The 17,703-nt window shown below is 42.3% G+C and overlaps 1 protein-coding gene across 1 annotated transcript in view; it reads right to left on the bottom strand.

Moving 5' to 3' along the window:
- Positions 1–12,089, bottom strand: part of sema5a (sema domain, seven thrombospondin repeats (type 1 and type 1-like), transmembrane domain (TM) and short cytoplasmic domain, (semaphorin) 5A) — a 142,275-nt gene extending 130,186 nt beyond the window's left edge. The window contains exon 1 of the mRNA XM_080489449.1: positions 11,578–12,089. The gene's annotated coding sequence lies outside the window, so the exon portion shown is untranslated. The remainder of the gene's footprint in view (positions 1–11,577) is intronic.
- Between the last annotated feature and the right edge of the window lie 5,614 nt (positions 12,090–17,703).

Raw genomic sequence — 17,703 nt, 5'->3', positions numbered from 1 at the left:
AGACAGGTAATTTTGAGTGACAGACTGTGTGGAACCGAATCAAAGACGTGCAGCTAAATTATAGCTCTGTCACTGAGGCGGAAATAACAGTATGGTTTTACGTAATTGTTTCTTTAGGTACATACAGCCACCGCGGCTTTATAACAATAGCGGCAAATCACGAGATTATACACTGTAATTAACATCCCTTACCTCCTTCCCGATAATCATGTTCTGAGGCTAAATACGGACGCATATGTGTTGGAAACCTTTGAGCGCTTTGTGCTGAAGGTGTTATTAGTTGTTTCGCCAAACACCTAATTGACTTTTGCAGCTCCCCGAAAAGCAACAACAAAAACTCTGAATGTCACTGATTCACGCATTCAGAGATGAAAAAGACAATTAAGAGGCAACAAAATGACTGTGATCTAGTAATTACAATAATTGCTTCAGGTAAAAATGGGTAAACCACAGATATTGAGAGAAAAGTCACTCAGAGCATGCAGACACACTAAGTACTAAGAATAACTTTAAAAGTTTTTAAAAGCAGGTCAGGAAGAAACATAGAACTAGGAAGAGAAAGTCTTTACTATAAAAGCAATGAGGGCTGGTGTTGTGGAGTAGTAGTCATTATGGGTGTGGAGAAGACAATTATAGGTTATAGTGCCTTTTTTTTTCTTTTTCTTTGACTTATAAATCTTATTGTGTGCAGACGAGACCGGCTACTGCTGCTGTTGGTGATTTATATAATAATGTAATACCAAAACCTGCCCATAAATTAAAAACAAGGTTTTTTAAGTGTCCTTGAGAAAGTTATGGCCGCCCAACCCAGCACCCCGACCTTCCCATATATATATATACATACATATACATACATATACATACACACACACACACACACACACACACACACACACACACACACACACACACACACACACACACACACACACACACACACACACACACACACACACACACACACACACACACACACACACACACATATATATAATATATACATATAAAAGCCAAGTGAAAAGGGTTATTTCCCTCTGGGGATGAATATAGCATTATCTGACCATTATGGTTTCCAGGGCAGAGTGAGGAGGAGGATGTTGGGAGTTGCAATGAAGATCAGGAAGAATAGAGAAAAAAAATGTGATTTCCTCAAAAAGCAACCTTTACATCTCTAGCTGTAAATGTATAGTTTCTGTAACCCCCACAAAGACATTAGAAAAACTTAAAAAAACACCAAAAAAAACCCAACCCTGAAACAATCTTTACATGCACAATTACCTCCTGAGTATCAGCTGCTTGATGGTCTCTAGCAGCAGTTTCCGCTACACATTGTGCAATGCAACTTCTTTTCGTGTGCTTTTCTAAAGTCAATAAAAAGATGTCGACCCTGCAGGAAGGAGTCCCCTTTTGGCCTTAACTGTTGCAGTGAAGGGAGTACTTTTCTACCCAGAGAGCCTTTGGGGAACAGCATGGAGCACAAAATAGATCAGGATGCTCGGCGGCCCAGCTTCATAAGGGCAGAGGTCTATTTTTAATGACAACAAGAGCACGGCAACAAAGTGTTGTGGTAGGGCAAGTCCAGAGGAAATTTATCCTCTGCGTAGGAGTTCCCTCGCTCACTGCGCCTGTCTGAAGAGTTCTGCAGAGGCTTAAGTCAAAAACAACTGCTAGGATTGCCTGAATCCATTTTATCCCCCATTTAAAATGACGTGCCACAGCTGATCCAAGTTTATCCCCATTAAAAGAAAACCAGCCCCCTGCTATGTCATGATAAACCATGAAACTGTGCTGCCGTCCATGTTTGGATCTTTCTTAAATATCCCTTTGTAAGGGCAGCAGACGAGTTGGGGTCGGGCTAAAGGGGTCAGGTCTGGGCAGACTGAGGTCAACAACTAGGAGAAGACACATCTCTGAGAAAGCGAAACTAGATCCTTTCTTTTCATTGACTCTGCAGCCTCCTGACCTCCAGAGGTCTGACATAAGCACCTGGACAGCTTGTGAAATAAACTACAGAGCTATTATTGTGCATTAAATCTGTACACAGGGTTATTTTGGTTGCTTCCTTCACTTGCTCCAGCTTCTTATTCTTGGAGATTTATTTGTTTATTTAATTTTCTTTGCCTCTGACAGCCGCTGTTTCAGTCTCAGCCTACATTGTATGATGCTGCAGGGTGTAAAACTCATCTCCTACGTAAAACACAAACTCGCGCGCGCACACACAAACACACACTCACCTGAAAATGTGTGTACTCTCGGATGTGTATTTTTCCCGAGCTTTGGTGTTGCTTTGTATTTGAGTTCTCTCTTTTCTATGCAAGAGCAAGGAAGAAGAGGAAAAAAACACATCCCTACCCAGAAACTGTTTATACAATCCACTTCAGTCCCACCGGGGCAGCTCGGCGGGAGAAGCGCAGGCAGAGAGTCAGCACAACTCTTCAACGTAACTTGTTTCTCTGGGGAACTCAGCAACACAATAGAGCCAGAGCAGGAGAATAGAAACATTCACTTGTTTCATGAACGGCATAATCAGACCGCTGTATTAACCAACCAACACTATGTGGAAAAATAGACACTCCTGGCAGAATTACTCCGTTGACTTCTGCAGCAACCAACCTCTTGATCGGCGAAGCCCGGTACCTGGCCAGACCTAATGTTCTATAACAAAACATCGATCAAAACCAAACTCCTGGTTGTACAATAGTCTTCAACTCCAAATGACCACTTCCTCTCATGCACAAGGCTCAAAAGAATTTTACTTCACTTGAGAATACTGTAAATCAACAAAATGAGGTGCTTAGTGCTGGCACACAGCCACACGGACGCTAACCGAGGGGTCATTCTTCTCGCTAGTTTACTCAAGGAAGAATGAAATGTTGTTCAGGGGGAATGAGAAGTGATTTGTTATTCGCCACTCGCGGTTTAGATCAGACCACACATCCTGCGTGTGGTTCCACCTTCAGAAACTGAGGCAGCATTGTGTCTGTGGCTGTGGCAAGACTACACATTCACATCAGAGCCCAACACAGACTGCTAAAGGGCATGACTCATGAGAGCTGCGTGTCTGCACAATGTGCAGCTTTTCGCCGGTTTGGAAAATAATGGATGCATGTGAAAGGGCATTTCACCAAAGTGACTTTTGCTTTCTTGCTTCTTGTGGGCTCTCCACGGCCAATGGAATCACAGGCCTTTCAAAAACATGTTATTTCACTTGCTGCATTATTCATTCCCAGACACCAACACTGACGGACACCAGATACATCATGATGAGCATTGTGGTTTTCCTGCATCTAATAACTTCATATTGATGCTCAGATTTATGCATGCTTTCGGGAGAATATAAACTATAACAGAAAAAAATTTGATATGACTTTTCGTTTACAAAAAATACGCATAAGTGTTTCCTAAAGATGCACAGGACCTCATCCACCTCTAATATAATTCACTATGCATTGTACTTCAATGGATTAATAAAGGTAACGGTAATGAAATAATGAAAAAGGCATCTACAATGACTGTGTTTATTATACTACTACTTTTTTATATAAAGTTTTTTAGGAGCGACAAAGGTAAATGTCTCTTTGATGAAATGGCCACGAACAAAAAGCCACAATGAAACATCAGTTCTATAATCTGAGCTCTGTGATGTCAGCGACTCATGTTTATTCATGTCAAATCTCAATTTGCAGTGTCGCTAAATGCAAACTGTTAAGTAAACATGGTTGAATTACGATGCTATGTTAAGAGTAGAGTGGATCAGAGGTATGAAGTAGCATTGGGAAAAAAAAAAAAAAAAGAATATTTGAAAGTTGAAGGTGTGTGAGTTAACTTTTGGTAGTCACAAACACGTCATTGTTAATGGTGTGTGTTTGAGGAGATTTTTGTGAATGAGCTAAATGAAGATGTTAGACGCGAACAAAGCATGTCCCTTTCATCTCTGTTGTAAAAAAAAAAAAGAAAGAAGAATAAAAAGGACTCCGAGCCTAACTTTCTTCTTCCTTCTTCTCATTTGTCTCTTTTCTGTCAGCCCTGTTCCCGCTCTGTCTCATGTCCTTCATCTTTTCCTCTCATGCTGCTTTTGCTGTCTTCACTCCTCCCAGTCTTGTCCCCTCCTGTCTGCCTGTTTCTCTATCCGTCCCCCTCTCAGGGCCTCCAACACTGACAGATGAATCCAGTCGTCTGACGCATCCGGAGACCGACCAGCCCGGCTGCTGCCCTTAGAGAGACGCCCCACCTTGTACATTTAACAGTTCCCCTCACACCTGATCGTGCCGCCTGCCTATTCATCAGCTCCTGTATCTCTTCTATCTTTATCTCATCGGTTTTCATTCTTTTGCTCTTTATATTTCCATTCAGAAAACAGGCACCTCCCTTCTTTGTCTGCAGACCTCAAATTCTTATCTTTTCACCTCTATCAGTGTCGTCCAATCTCCCTTTCTCTCCTCGTATCTCTCCTCTAATCTCCCTCCATATCTCGTTTCCATTTTTTTTCTTTCCGCGCGGCCGAACTACAAGAAGAGGGCTGCTTTATCTCTAAGATGTTATCTCAAACTTTCACATAAGGTCGCATAAAAAGAAAATAGTACGCTCTGTAATTTTGTTTTCTCATTCATCTGCAGAGAGAAGCATCCTCTCGCAACTTGAAGATTCTTTTTTCGAGGATATTGCTCTGATTAGCCCTTCGTAATGATTTCAAAGTAAAGATAAATGTTTTCATTTGCCGAAGATTAAAGGATTTTCTGTATTTATATCCACTCACTGATCAAATTAGAGCTTCTGTGGCTGTTTTGCGGCGCTGAGATAGATGGGGCTCGGATAGTTCTAAACGCATCACATCAAAAGGGCTTCTTATCGTATAATGATATGCTCCATAAAGATAAGATACAACGATGCAATTCCCATGAGGAGAAACAAAAAAGTCAAACTCGAGAGAGACTTAAACTGCATTACTACATCCTGCTGGTGTTCTAAAAAATATAAAAATAAAACTGTGCATGACATGAATAAATAGAGAAAAACTGCACCACCATGCACCTGCTTTGGTAATGGGTGGCTATTAATTTAGCCGAGACTATTCATAGCAGTGAAAGTCAAAAGTCTCACAGGAGGCAGTCCAGTTTTGCTCTCACCTCAGATGTACAGGCTGCAGCCAGGAAGAAGAAACTCCAACAAAAGAAAAATATACGAGCTGAGTGCAGCTATCAAATGATCCTCTCATTCATGCTTCAAAGTCATTCATCTTCCAGAGAAATACAGCCGGGTGACAGTCCGGAGAGGAGGAAAGTGTGTGCTCACTTTGGTGTGTGTGCGCGTCAGCATGTGTGTTTTGATGACAACTCATGACTCATTTCACCCTTCAAATGGCCCCGTGGCACTCAATCAGTCAATAAACAAAGACGAGCAGAGAGTCTTCACTCTTTCTTCCTCAAAGTCTCATTTTCAAATCCTCTTTGCACCTCTTTCCCCCCCTCCCTGACTCATTACACCTCCCCAATCCGCTCCTCTTCTGCTTCCCTCAGCTTGCTGTCTTCTGTTAAAGCCACTCCGTACCAATATGGAAAAAGTACAACCAAGTGCAAACTTAAATAAGTTTACAATAATCGCTTCTCCTGTTGGTACAAAAGTTTGGATCCATCTCTGTTTAACCTTTCAAACATCCTCTCGGCGTGATCCCTGGTGAAAAAGAGGCTTTGGGGATTATTTAATCGTGACCCAAATACGGTCTCGGTCTTCTCCCCGTTCTAGCATTGTGGTTAAAAGACAGATTCCTATGCTATTTGAGAGGGGTTTGAGGTTGCAGTGGAGAGAGCGGCAGAGCTAATGTAGTGCATCCGCGCTGGCGAGTGAAGGCTGGTTTAGAGCTGCTAATTCCCTCTGACGCGTGGACATGATGTTTTACTCAAACCACAGACATTCGTTCTTGGATCCAAGCAGCAGAAATAATGGAGCATCCAGGATCGCATATCGCTTGCCAGCACTTCCCAGCCGCACTCTGAACTCAAATTATTTCCTACACCTGCCCCTTGCGCTGTTTCTGCTGTTTTGCTTGCCGTGTGAAATTACCACTGCGACCACCGCCTGTTTTACATGGAAACGTCCGATTAGAGATTCGTGTGTGTGTGTGTGTGTGTGAGTACATAATCCACTTCTACATAAGCACTGTAACCATATATCATGTCTTTATTTTGTATGTGTATACACAGCATGCGACTGCTGCCTGGATGGGGGGTGGGGAGTGTTACACCCCTTTATGGTCTTTCGGTCCCTCCCTATCTGCTCAATTATTTTTATCACAGGGGTGATAAAATCCTCTCCCTCCCCAGCATAGTGAGTAAAGCGACTTTACCAGCTGACTGCACAAAATACACCGGGGGAAAAAAAAAAATGTATTTAGGAATCTGAGTAAAGCAAGGCTGCCAATTCTCACACACTGAGAGTGAAACTCATCTCCAGACTCCCACGCCTCACAGGTTTTGTCTCACACAGTTTAGTAATTTTTGGATGATGCCCGACTTTATAATGTATTTCACTTTAAAATATGTTGTTCTTAATTGCTATTGGGATCCACTGGCAAAAAATAACAATTTGCAAGTCGGAGTCTTCAACTTTAACAAAGCAACTCTCAGAAAATGTTATTGTATAGAAAAGCTACTTTTGTGTTACAGTTAAATCATTGCAATGTAACTTTTTAATGATTTCTATTGATGGTTGTTTTCAGTGTCCATGAAAATTATCTTTTTCAAAATGACCATTGTCATGTTGGGCCACTAGTGGATCCTGTTGGTCCATATTGTAATAAAACCAGAAAGTTTCAGAAAGTTGCATTTCCAGCTGTTTACATGACCATGGAGTCACAGCATTTGCAGAAATGTTGTATTTTCCGCCACTTCCAAAAAGATCCACCTCGGAAGCTGTTCCCGAATAGTTGCGAGCGCCACTGTTGCGTAAACGGACACCCAAAGTGCAACACTTTTTAACTGGGAAATGTTGCGTAAACAGGCCTAAAATTCCCAGGAGGGAATGTGAGTGTACGTAGTTGTGTGTTTTCCAGAGTGCGTCCTGCCGTTGCTCCCAGTCGGCTGGGATCGGCTCCCCCACCACACAACCACCAACTGGATAAAGCGGGAATTCTTTTCTTTTTTTTTCCTTCTCAAAAATCACAAAGCAGGGGGCACAGTACAAATTGCACTGCATGTGTTCACTTTTACTAAGCTAAACTTCAAGTTGTGATGCGACATAAGTGACATTTATTGCAGAAAACATATTCACAGCAAATGCCTTTCACAATAACAGCGGCATCCTTTCACAGCTGACCTTGATGATACGGAATGTAACTGGGCTCCATCTGTACGGCAGCAGCGTAGCCATCAAGTAGGTAACAAAAAATGCTATGGACTTGCAATGTGCATCCCGCTTTGGAGCGTTCGGCTGATCACTAAGGCAACCACTGTAACACTTTGGCCTTTAAAGAGCAGAAGTGGTCTGGATGATAAACTTCATTTTGCCACCATTTATTACTTGCTTCGTGACAGACAAGTCTTCAAATCGCCTCCGGGAAACCTTGGAGTAGCCATAGCAACATTGCACCATCTCCCTAAATGACCGACAATGGGTGAAATGAAAAGAAAACAGTGTTTGCTTACACCCGGGCAACTTTCTCTGTTGTGCCCGGAGAGGTCAGAAATGTGTGTGGACATGCAGCCGCTGGCACGAATGGCAACAAGAGTAAAGAATTTAGACATTACTTGCAGATCTTTTGCTGTAAAAATGCTGATTCCTTTCACAAATCAACATGAGAATGTTTTCTAGTTTTTTTTTATCAACACTTCAAAAAGGATTCATCCCAGTAAGGATGTATATTTCTAACTGAGGACATGGTGCGATAATGACTGACTGAAAGTGAGAGCCGGGATTGGAACTAACAGCTTTCCTGTGCTTTACTTCATTCATTCAGCTGGAAGTATCATACAGATCCCGCCATTATAGAATACATCAAATTCACTTTAAATATAACCAGTGTGGTAATATACAGGCTTTTTCTCAACGTATCTGTCGGCCTTTTCTGAAGCTTTGAAGTTATAGTTTGCCAAGTTTTGATGCTCAATAACAGAATGTAGCATTTGCCTCAAATTGGACCATTTAGACTCAAAAGAAATATCAGTAAAACTCCTTCTTTGTAGGTTTCACATTTATGACTGCATTTGCAACACTCACAGCTTGGCAAAGAATGATTTTAAGCTGACAATCACAGATTCCTCCTCTATTTTCTGCCTGGCAAGAAAATACATTCTTTTGAGAGATAGAAAAAAAATAAAGTCTGATGATCTAATGAGCAATTCCTCAATATGTGGCAACATTATATAGCATATTTTACTGATTGGTCTATTCTCTGCCCTGGATCATTAAAGTATCGATGTGATTACGTGTGTGATTAGAGTTTTTATTGTAGTTTTTAAGTACGTTCTTATATTATTATGTTTTTATTTACTCTTTACTAATTGTGAAATTTGATAAAACAGACATATCCATCTAGGCTATACAATAATAAACGGAAAAACATATTGAATGAATGACATGTGGTATGGCTCCACTCCTGGTTCTCCTACAGTCTTGAATTCACAAAAGTAATAAAGGACGAGATAATGGCCAAGTGGTTGTGATGTATAAATAGCCTGTGGTTGGGTGACGACAAAGCACAGCAGGGAGGAGAAACAAACCACTTCAGCTATTGTTTGAGTCTTCAAGTTTCCTTGCATAAGAGCAATTTATCATCTACAGAGGAGAATTTGTAAAATCAGGGCTCTCATACAATCCACAGCCAATAAACCCAGATCTTTTGTGAGGCTGTGTGTACAGAGGCAAACTCTCCCAAAGCCCCATCTTGCTGGTGTCAGATAAATAAGTAACCAAAGGGTCTTAAAGAGCACCGAGGGGCCAGAGGGTAATGGCTGTTTAGTTTACACGTGCATGATAATGCCTTTCACTTTCACTCCTGACGGGGCTCGACCCCCAGGGGGACGTCGAATCACAAAGGTCGACAACAATGGCGCTGTCATTCAGCCGGTTTCCATGGCGACCACACAGCCCGCTGAGGCCACCGGGGGTCATTTTCATCACGGAGATCTCCTGGCTGGGACTAATTGCTGTGTTTGTGCTGGAGTTCTGTGTCAGCGCTCGGGCAAATTCCCAACGCGACACAATTATCAATCATGCTAATCATATGCTGCTCGGGACAAGATGTGTGGAGAGATTTTTGACTACAGGTTCTCTTGTATCTGCTGCTCGCCTGATAATGACTCTCTCATGACTAACTGTTTAATAATGAATCTACTGGGTTTTGAGTGTGTTTCCATTTCTATCTATCGATCATTTTATCACGTCTTCTGAAGTTTCAGATCACTTCCGAAGTCCATAAAGAGTTTTCTGTATTTCACAATACCTTCAACTAGGAAAACTAACAGGTATCCTGCTCTCAATAACCACATCATTTCAGCTCCATTATGAACCTCCTTTTGCCAAAAGGCATTGTGTCCCATGATTTCTTGATTCAGCACTATAGCGTCTTCACCATCACCCTTCCACTTTGTATTTCTTTTCCTCTCTTTTCTCTGGGGGATTTTAGTGGCTGACGTTTAATAAAAGGCCTGGACCCTGCGAGTCCGAAGTAATTCCGCCATCTGGACTGGGGGTCACTGATTTCCACTGGTAAGCACAGTGTGACAGGGCAGATGAGCCACACCATCCTCGTGGGGCTCAGGCCGTGAGATCAGAAGAAGCTGACTGTGTTTATCAAAAAAGCAGCTTTCATGTCTCGAAAGCTACTCGAACCAAAACAACTGCGAAACCCCTTGAATACCAATGGAAAAGGGGGAAAAGAAAATCTACCCACTCTGAGAACTTCTGATCGAATGTTTGCATGTTGTCGAAGATGCTTCTCGCCTCTGGCTTGACAAAAACAACAGTGAAGGAGTGGCTGTGTTAATAATCTTGTCCACTTAATCGTACACTAATCAGGTTGATCACAGTTGGAGATTAGCATTCATCCAAACTTGCTGCAAGGACACAGCCATGGGGAGAGGCTGTGAATTAATCAAGTACCTGAAACTCATTTATTATCTCCTCACAATCCATGTGTTGCAAGGTTGGCACAGATAATCATGTTACAATTGTAGTAATTTAAATCTGCTTATTCTAATTCTCTTTATTGTACTCAGTAACAAGTGCACTACAAACTGTCAATGTGGCTTTTAAGAAGGACTTATGGCTGCTCACAATTTGTGGGGTAAGTAAAACTGTTATTCTACTAAAGATAAGAACTTTGGGGGTAATTTCATAAAGTGTAGGGGCGAAAACATCAAGGACTCCACAAATAAAGGAAAAATCTGAAGTTTCAGGTTCAGCTGAATGGTTTTAAAAAAACAGTAGTTAAACAAAGAAATCTGGCTTTTGTTAAAGCATTAGACTTTCTCCTGGTTTGGGTTCTCTGGTTTGCAATGATTGCCATCTCTCTCGCTCTTTCTGGCTGTTGAGCTAAAAGTTCATGATTCCTTCTTACTACCCCCTCATCAAATCTGCGGGGTGTGGATGAGCTTTCCATCTAATGTCACTTGTTTGCTGCTCTTTCTCTGCCATATCCTTTTATCTCCTCTAACTCCAACTGGTACAAGCAGAATGACGTGACTTCCGAGTCTGGATTTGCTGGTTTCTGCGAGTAAAAGGGAGTTTTTTTCCACCTCAGCCAGGGCTTGCTCATGTGGAAATGTCGGATTTTGCTTTTATATTTTTGTCAATGTATTGTATAATGTAATTGGAAACAATTTGATAATACTTCTGATTTAAGAAACTGTCATTAAACATGAATGTTTTCGCTGTTGTTCATTTTCTAAATATGATATAAATATAGAAGTAAGTTCAAGTTTCCAATCAGTTACGCTCGAAAGAAATAAAAATCGATTCTACTCAATAATTCTGACATTTGAACAAATGCTTAACCAGAAACCAGAACAAAACACTAATTTCCAAACTTGCACAATCACTCTGAAGCCACTGATTTTTCGATATTATACACTACTTGCTCCACTCAATTACATTCATATTTTCTAAGCTTCTCTCAAAATATACTTTCGGCACTAAATTCTGGTAAGCTGATGTACTACAGGCAATAAAAAAAATACTGTAATGAGATATTAGAAAGAGGAAAGAAATGTGAATTCATTGCTCATAAAGATTTGATTAAAGTCTCACGGTACCCGGTGACGGTTGCACTCTGCCAGCACCACCAAGTGGCCACACATCGCAAATCAGTAGTCAAAAACTTCTAAAACTATTTGCTTTATTGGGCATTTTTTCCTGGAACAGTGCGTGCCTCTAGTTTGATGCTGAGATATTATGCAACTTCTTTTTTTTTTTTTTTTTTTAAAGGCATGATCACAAATTTATATTTGCGTAAAATAGGGCATCTGACAGCACGCATGCCATATATTTCTAATCAAACGCAAAACGAATGAGAGAAATTGCTTCAGAAGTGAGTGACAAATCTGAATTATTCTAATATAAGTAATAATAACAGTTTGTTCTCACCAAGTGAGGTGTCCAACTCCCGTTCATCTAGCAAGGAGCGGAGCTGCGTGTTTTGTCCCGGAGAGAAGAAGTGGTGCGCAAATACACAAAATAAAAGATGAGCCGGGGATGAAATATCCTCGCGTCTGTTGTTGTCTCTCGCCTGCGTAAATTTCCCTTCGTCTCTTTGTCGAGATTCCTCCGTGATCAGTTTCGTCCCTCCGGCACCCCGTGTGCTATTTCTGCCCCGTGGAGAAGCGCTCTGTGCCGGTGGAACCTCGGCGCACGGTCTGTAACCGGACACCGCACTGTCGCGCTGCGCAGCAGACAATGCGCCTCCGCTCCTTTTGGGTGGTGCGAAGAAAGAAAGAAAGAAAGAAAAAAAAGACACTTCACAAGCAGAACTTTCCTTCAACTCAGTGACAGACAGGAGAGAGCCCGGGCTGAGCTGCAGGCTGGTGATGAGTCCAGCGCGGCTCGCTCTCAGTTACAGCTGCGCAGCGTGCGAGCTGCTGGGTTTTGAATGGCTCAGGACTGCGCCCCCACTTTGCGCGTTCGCTCCAGCGGCGAGCAGAGACGTGGCAGCGGCGCACAGCTGTCCTGCAGGTGGAGGAGAGGCGAGGAGAGGAGCCCACTGAGCGCCAGAGCTACAAGTGGGAAAGAAAATAATTTGGACAGCCTGAGCTGTGTTGCCTTGATGGCGCTCCAGTGATCCCGGAGTGAAAAATATCCAGAAGCTTACAGAGGGATCAGAATTCATTCTAGACGATGAAGATAACTTGCTACCTAAACTTTTATCTATTAGAAGGTAATCCTGGGTGTCTTAAACTATATTTAAACAAGCGATTACATTTAGGAAGATATTAAAAAAGTGCAACTTGATTCAATTTGATTCGTTTCCAGCTACAATTAATGTCTTTTTTTTTTTAATCATATATATTAAAGGTATCACAGTGTTGCAGTTTTAAGAACACAGTGCTTGTCTCAGCAACAACAATCCCAGGTTTCATTTTTGGTCTCTTTCTGTGTGGAGTTTGCATGTTCCTCCTGTGCAGTGTTGGTAGAGCAGATTGCCTCTTAGTTGGAAGGTTACCGGTTTGATTCTCCATCACCACCAGTCCACACGTCAAAGTGTCCTTGAGCAAAACACTGAACCACGAACTGCTCCCTATGGATGGGCTGAGTGCCTTGCATGGCAGCCACATCCATTGGTGTGTGAATGTGATTAACAGTGCAAAGCACTTTGGGGACAGCTCAAGTTGAAAAGTGCTATGTAAATAAAATCCATTTCCCACATGTGTGTCTTTTCTCTATAAATCTTAGGTGGATAAAGATGTAAAGCATATAAAAGATGGGTATCAGGCGAATAAATTTGTGGATGCCATGAAACAGACTTTGTCATGTTTCCATATTATAGCAAATAATTCTTAGTGTTTGTTGGGATCCATGGACAATAAAAGGTGACCCCAGGGGAGGTTCCCCTGCCACCCTTCACCCTTTTTAAACCATTAATATATTCCTTTATTGACAGATTGTAGATCTGATGTCCTTCTCATCTCCAATCAGTCACATCCCTCACAGCAATATATTTTTAAGGACACTTCAACAAATGACATGCAGAGTTAATGTATGTTTTGAATGCTGTAACACATTTACATCAGGGCCCAGCTGTCCAATATTGTGGTTGAAGTGCTATTAAGCTGCTTTACTCATGCAGCCAAAACCCCTTTTTTCCATTCACGCGAGAGCAAATTCACCCTTATAGAAAGAGAACATATGCCATGCCTGATATGCATTAAGTGCTGGTATGAGGGAGAAACAGAGGAGAGGAAGCACAGCAGAGAATGACAGTGCTGTGTTTCTGCCGCTTTGTGTATTTTATTAGTGACATCGTCAGTTCAATTACCTATTTATCCCCTGGTGAATGAGCGCAGCTTCTATCAAGCTGCGAAAGCCCAAAGTGCCGTACCAGCTTTAGGGCTGAGAGAGAAAGTATGTCTGTCTTTTTGACAGACACATACTGGAGTCAACAACAGCCTGTTAATACGCCTCTTCATTAAACAGGAACGTGCCTCGGTGAATGCCTCTGCTCCTGTATGCCCACATCTACATTCAAATCAGGTCATTTTCATAAAAATGTCGCTACCCACGATGTGGGGGGGGGGGGGGGGGGGAGTAAAGCTGAGATTTACATTTCAAGTGGCCCCCGTACAAATCTAGGAACTGCGTGGGTAACCTTTTCCTTTCTCTTGCTGTGCAGGGACATGTAAAGAGAGCTGATCTATTTCCTTAAAATATAACAGATTGGCTAAAGATAATAAGGCAAATGGATGTGCTCAATAAATATAAGGAAGAAATTTCGAGACAAAATAAACTGCGTTGTGATATTTGATATAAGACTCGGTCAAATAGCAGTTCTAAAATATAAACTGCAGTTTCATCCATTAAAAGTGCTGTGACCTCCAGAACTTCCTTTTTTTTTTTTTTCCTCCTCGCTTCAGGAATTTCAGACTCTGTTTCACTCTGCATGGTCTGCTCTCTCGCACAATAGATGTTTTACTCCCTCACGGCCAAAAGCAAACCCACAGAGCTCCAGCTGAACTTCAGAGTGAGGCTTTAGCTGCGTAAGCTGCACAGGGTGGGCCAATTTTATCAGTTGAAACAAAGCAGTGTCTTTGGATGGGCCATCAACCTCAGTGATGGATGGTTGTGACAACATTAGTTCATGACAGGAGTCCCGGTGCTGAATAAATTAAAACCAGGGGGGAATTCAGGTCTCCTCCGGTGTGTTTGTGGAGATTTGTGCGACTACCTGTGTGGTTTCAAACAGAGCCTCGGATATTTCATCTCGCCACATAAAGATGATGGTGAAGTGAACTTGTGTCTGTCTGTAAACTGATTCATCCTGCAGCTTTTAGAAGGAATGGACTTTTAGTTTATTCAGTGCAGTGACCAGCTACTATTTTCAAAGTAATGTCAAGATGAAAGAGGCTGAAGGCCAGCTTTCATCAGTATGGAAAAATGGCTTTCCAGATGGGCCAACGTATTCATTTGAGAATGTCCTCCGGCTCTCTTCATTTTATGTGAATTTGTAATAGATTGTGTGCATATTTGTATACAGCGGTGGAGGGCGATTATATCAGCAGGCCAAGCACTTCCTCCAGTGCCAAACCTCGGTTGACTGCAGCCGAGCCCCCAAAATCCCTCTGTCAAACAGGCCATCTGTCACACGGTTTCTCTACCGTTTCAAGTCCCCGGCCTGCTCACACCTTGCAAACATGACCAGCCAACCAGACAACCACCGGGACATACAAAACGCACCCTCTCACAGACACATTAATGCTACATTTTCACATACTGTGACCGTGACACGTGCTCACACACACGTCGCTGAATGACTGTGCAACGGAGTGACTCGGGTTAGGAATTTCACGGAGGTGGGAGTATAGGTGAGTGAGAGCATGGAGAGGTGTTTTGGTCATTTCCCAGAAGAGGAGCCAGCAAATTAAAGGGAGGACATGACTATGGAAAGATAGCAAAAGGTGAGAGAGAAAGCAAGAAAAGCTGGCCAGCTGTGAAAGACTGCAGTCATTCTTCAATCCGAGCCCCATACCTGCCGACTCAATGAGCCATCCCACGCTGCAGCAGGGCCAAAGCCATGTGATTTCTCAGGCTTACTCAGCCTTACTGTGCCCCTGCAGCAGCAGCATCCAGGGCCTTGTAGTGCCAGGACTCCACAAAGTCTACTTCTCCGGACACGCTCCAGGAGAGGACAGATTGGCAAATGATGCCGTAACTGTCACAGTGTCAGAGGAAGTATGTGAAGGTGTCAGACTCAGCAAAATTATTGAGAGGTTGGATTTTCTATCGGGTGCAGATTCCGTCACTGAAGATTAGAAAAATTGTTTCTCTGACACTTTGACTAATTACACCCTGTTAATCATTCCGACCTCGTGCAAAAAGCAGTATACTGAATTTTAATGTCTACACTTACATCATTAATCCTACAGTTAGGCCAGAGAGCAACCTCGAGTGGTTCACACTGTAGAGCGACTAGTTAACCTCAAACATATGTTTTAGGGCTGTTAGAGGAACCAGAGTATCTGGGAAAAACTCACTCACAGAGGAAGAACACACTTAATTGCTACCCTACACTAGCGTATGACCCTAACCAAACCTAATGAAACAGCGACTGTGTTACAACATAAACAATTTGTCTGTTATTGTACTGGAGCGCCTGTTAATTGGTCCGGATACATTCTCACCCGCATCTTGGGTCAGGAACTATGTTTCAGGTCAGAAAGAATGAGATCGTGAATCCAAGTGGTTAAAATCAGTTTTCTCCACAGGATGGCGGGACAGACGGACTCCTCATGCTGAGGGTGAGGGGCTCAATCATCCCAGAGTGACTCAAAGTTAAAACATGAATCCTCCACACGGTGAGGAGCAAGTTAAGGTTGACCGGGCATCGGACGGGCTGCCGATCGCATCAACAGGAACTCAGGGAAGTTGCAGAAGAAACTGGATGTCTGGACTTCTATTCTGTCCATGCTGCCACGAGAATAAAAGATGGATGGATGGATGGATGGATGGATGGATGGATGGATGGATGGATGGATGGATGGATGGAAAAAACAAGGAAATCAAACATTTTGCCAGTTTGCATAATCAGACTGTACATTTACTTTTTAATTTGCTTATGGATAAAAAAGTGTTGGTCATATACTGTGCACTACCATGCAGACAACAACTGAACTTCCACGAACAGCGTTTTAAAGGAAGTGAAGACTGGTATAGTAGTCTGCTCTAAGCACTGACCGTTATACTCCCTGTTCACTTATAACATCATTATAAAAGTTTACTCTATCTTGATCTTATTCTTGTTGGTCTGTCCACTTTTCACCCAGCCGCAATATAAAGTAAAGGTATGATAGAGTGTGTAAGGAGCATGATCCTTCTAAAGGTTGTGAATGAATGGACTGAGTGAAATAATGAAATGCAGCACCAGAGTCCAGGGGGTCATCTTTCTCGCTTTCTGCCTAGAATCTGGCTGGCTGTATTTGTCTTTGTCCTCCCCTCTACGGCCCATGATGGATAGCAAAAAGAATATGGCTGATGGTGAAAGTTTTTTTTTTTTTTTTTTCTTCTGTTCTTCTTTTAATAGTGACTTCCTTTTTCCCACCGATCACCGTTGGCAAAGTGGCAAAGTTAAGGGCTGGAGAGATGAACTCTGTGAAATTCAATCATGGGAATTGAAGGTTTGGAGGCGTGAGGACTTGGCCCCATGGGCAGTTTAGAGATTGCTTCAGATTAATTAATGTCACAATGGAGAGGGTGAGGCTGTAGAGAACAATTATGTATGTGACTGCTGGGCACGATGTTCACCATTCATAGTAAAGAGTACCGTCTGATGATTTCTGTCTCTCTGTGTTAGAAAGATATTTTATTCCCAGTCAGTAATTTTCAAAACCCAAAAGCAATTTAAGTGAAGATAGAGTAGGCAAAAGCTACCCATGGCTAAATGGATAGAAAAATAAAGCCACTTATGTAAGTACTCAAGGCCCATATAATCCAGAGAAGCCACAGAGGGGGAAACTACCGCCATCTCCTGTGCATTGTAATCTTCTGAAGGCAGGCTCAGAGTTAAAAGGGGAATTGTACTCAATTGATGAATTCAGATTTCATTTATGCAGCCTGGAACCATGTAGCTGCCACATATGTCTGTACAAAGCAAATATTTTATATTTCCTACAGGGTGTGGATTCAAGTGTAAAAATATCTTTCAAAAGTGGATCTTCTATTACTGAAGCAGTGCTGTCAGCTTGAACTGCACTCCTGTCTGCAGAAAACTCATCCGACAGTCACAGCCTCTTCCTCACCTTTTCTGATGCATTTTTAATGTGGGTTTGGATCAACCATGCCACGTCTCTTTTTAAGCAGACAAATAAACAATACTCTGCTCTTCTTGGCCACAGTGGGAACCACAGTAATTATTCACCGACACTGACCAAACTGTCTCAGGAAAAATGGAGTAAAGCCTTGCATTTCTAACTCAACTGAGGCAATTTGTTTCTTTCAACGCCATCTTGAGTTTCAGGGTGACTTCGTTGGCCTCTCACGGCATGGTACCGTCTCTTCTCTCAGTGC

Source organism: Lipophrys pholis (genome assembly GCF_963383615.2).
Source record: "Lipophrys pholis genome assembly, chromosome: 20".
NCBI lineage: Eukaryota > Metazoa > Chordata > Actinopteri > Blenniiformes > Blenniidae > Lipophrys > Lipophrys pholis.
This window is presented reverse-complemented; position numbering and strand designations above follow the sequence as displayed.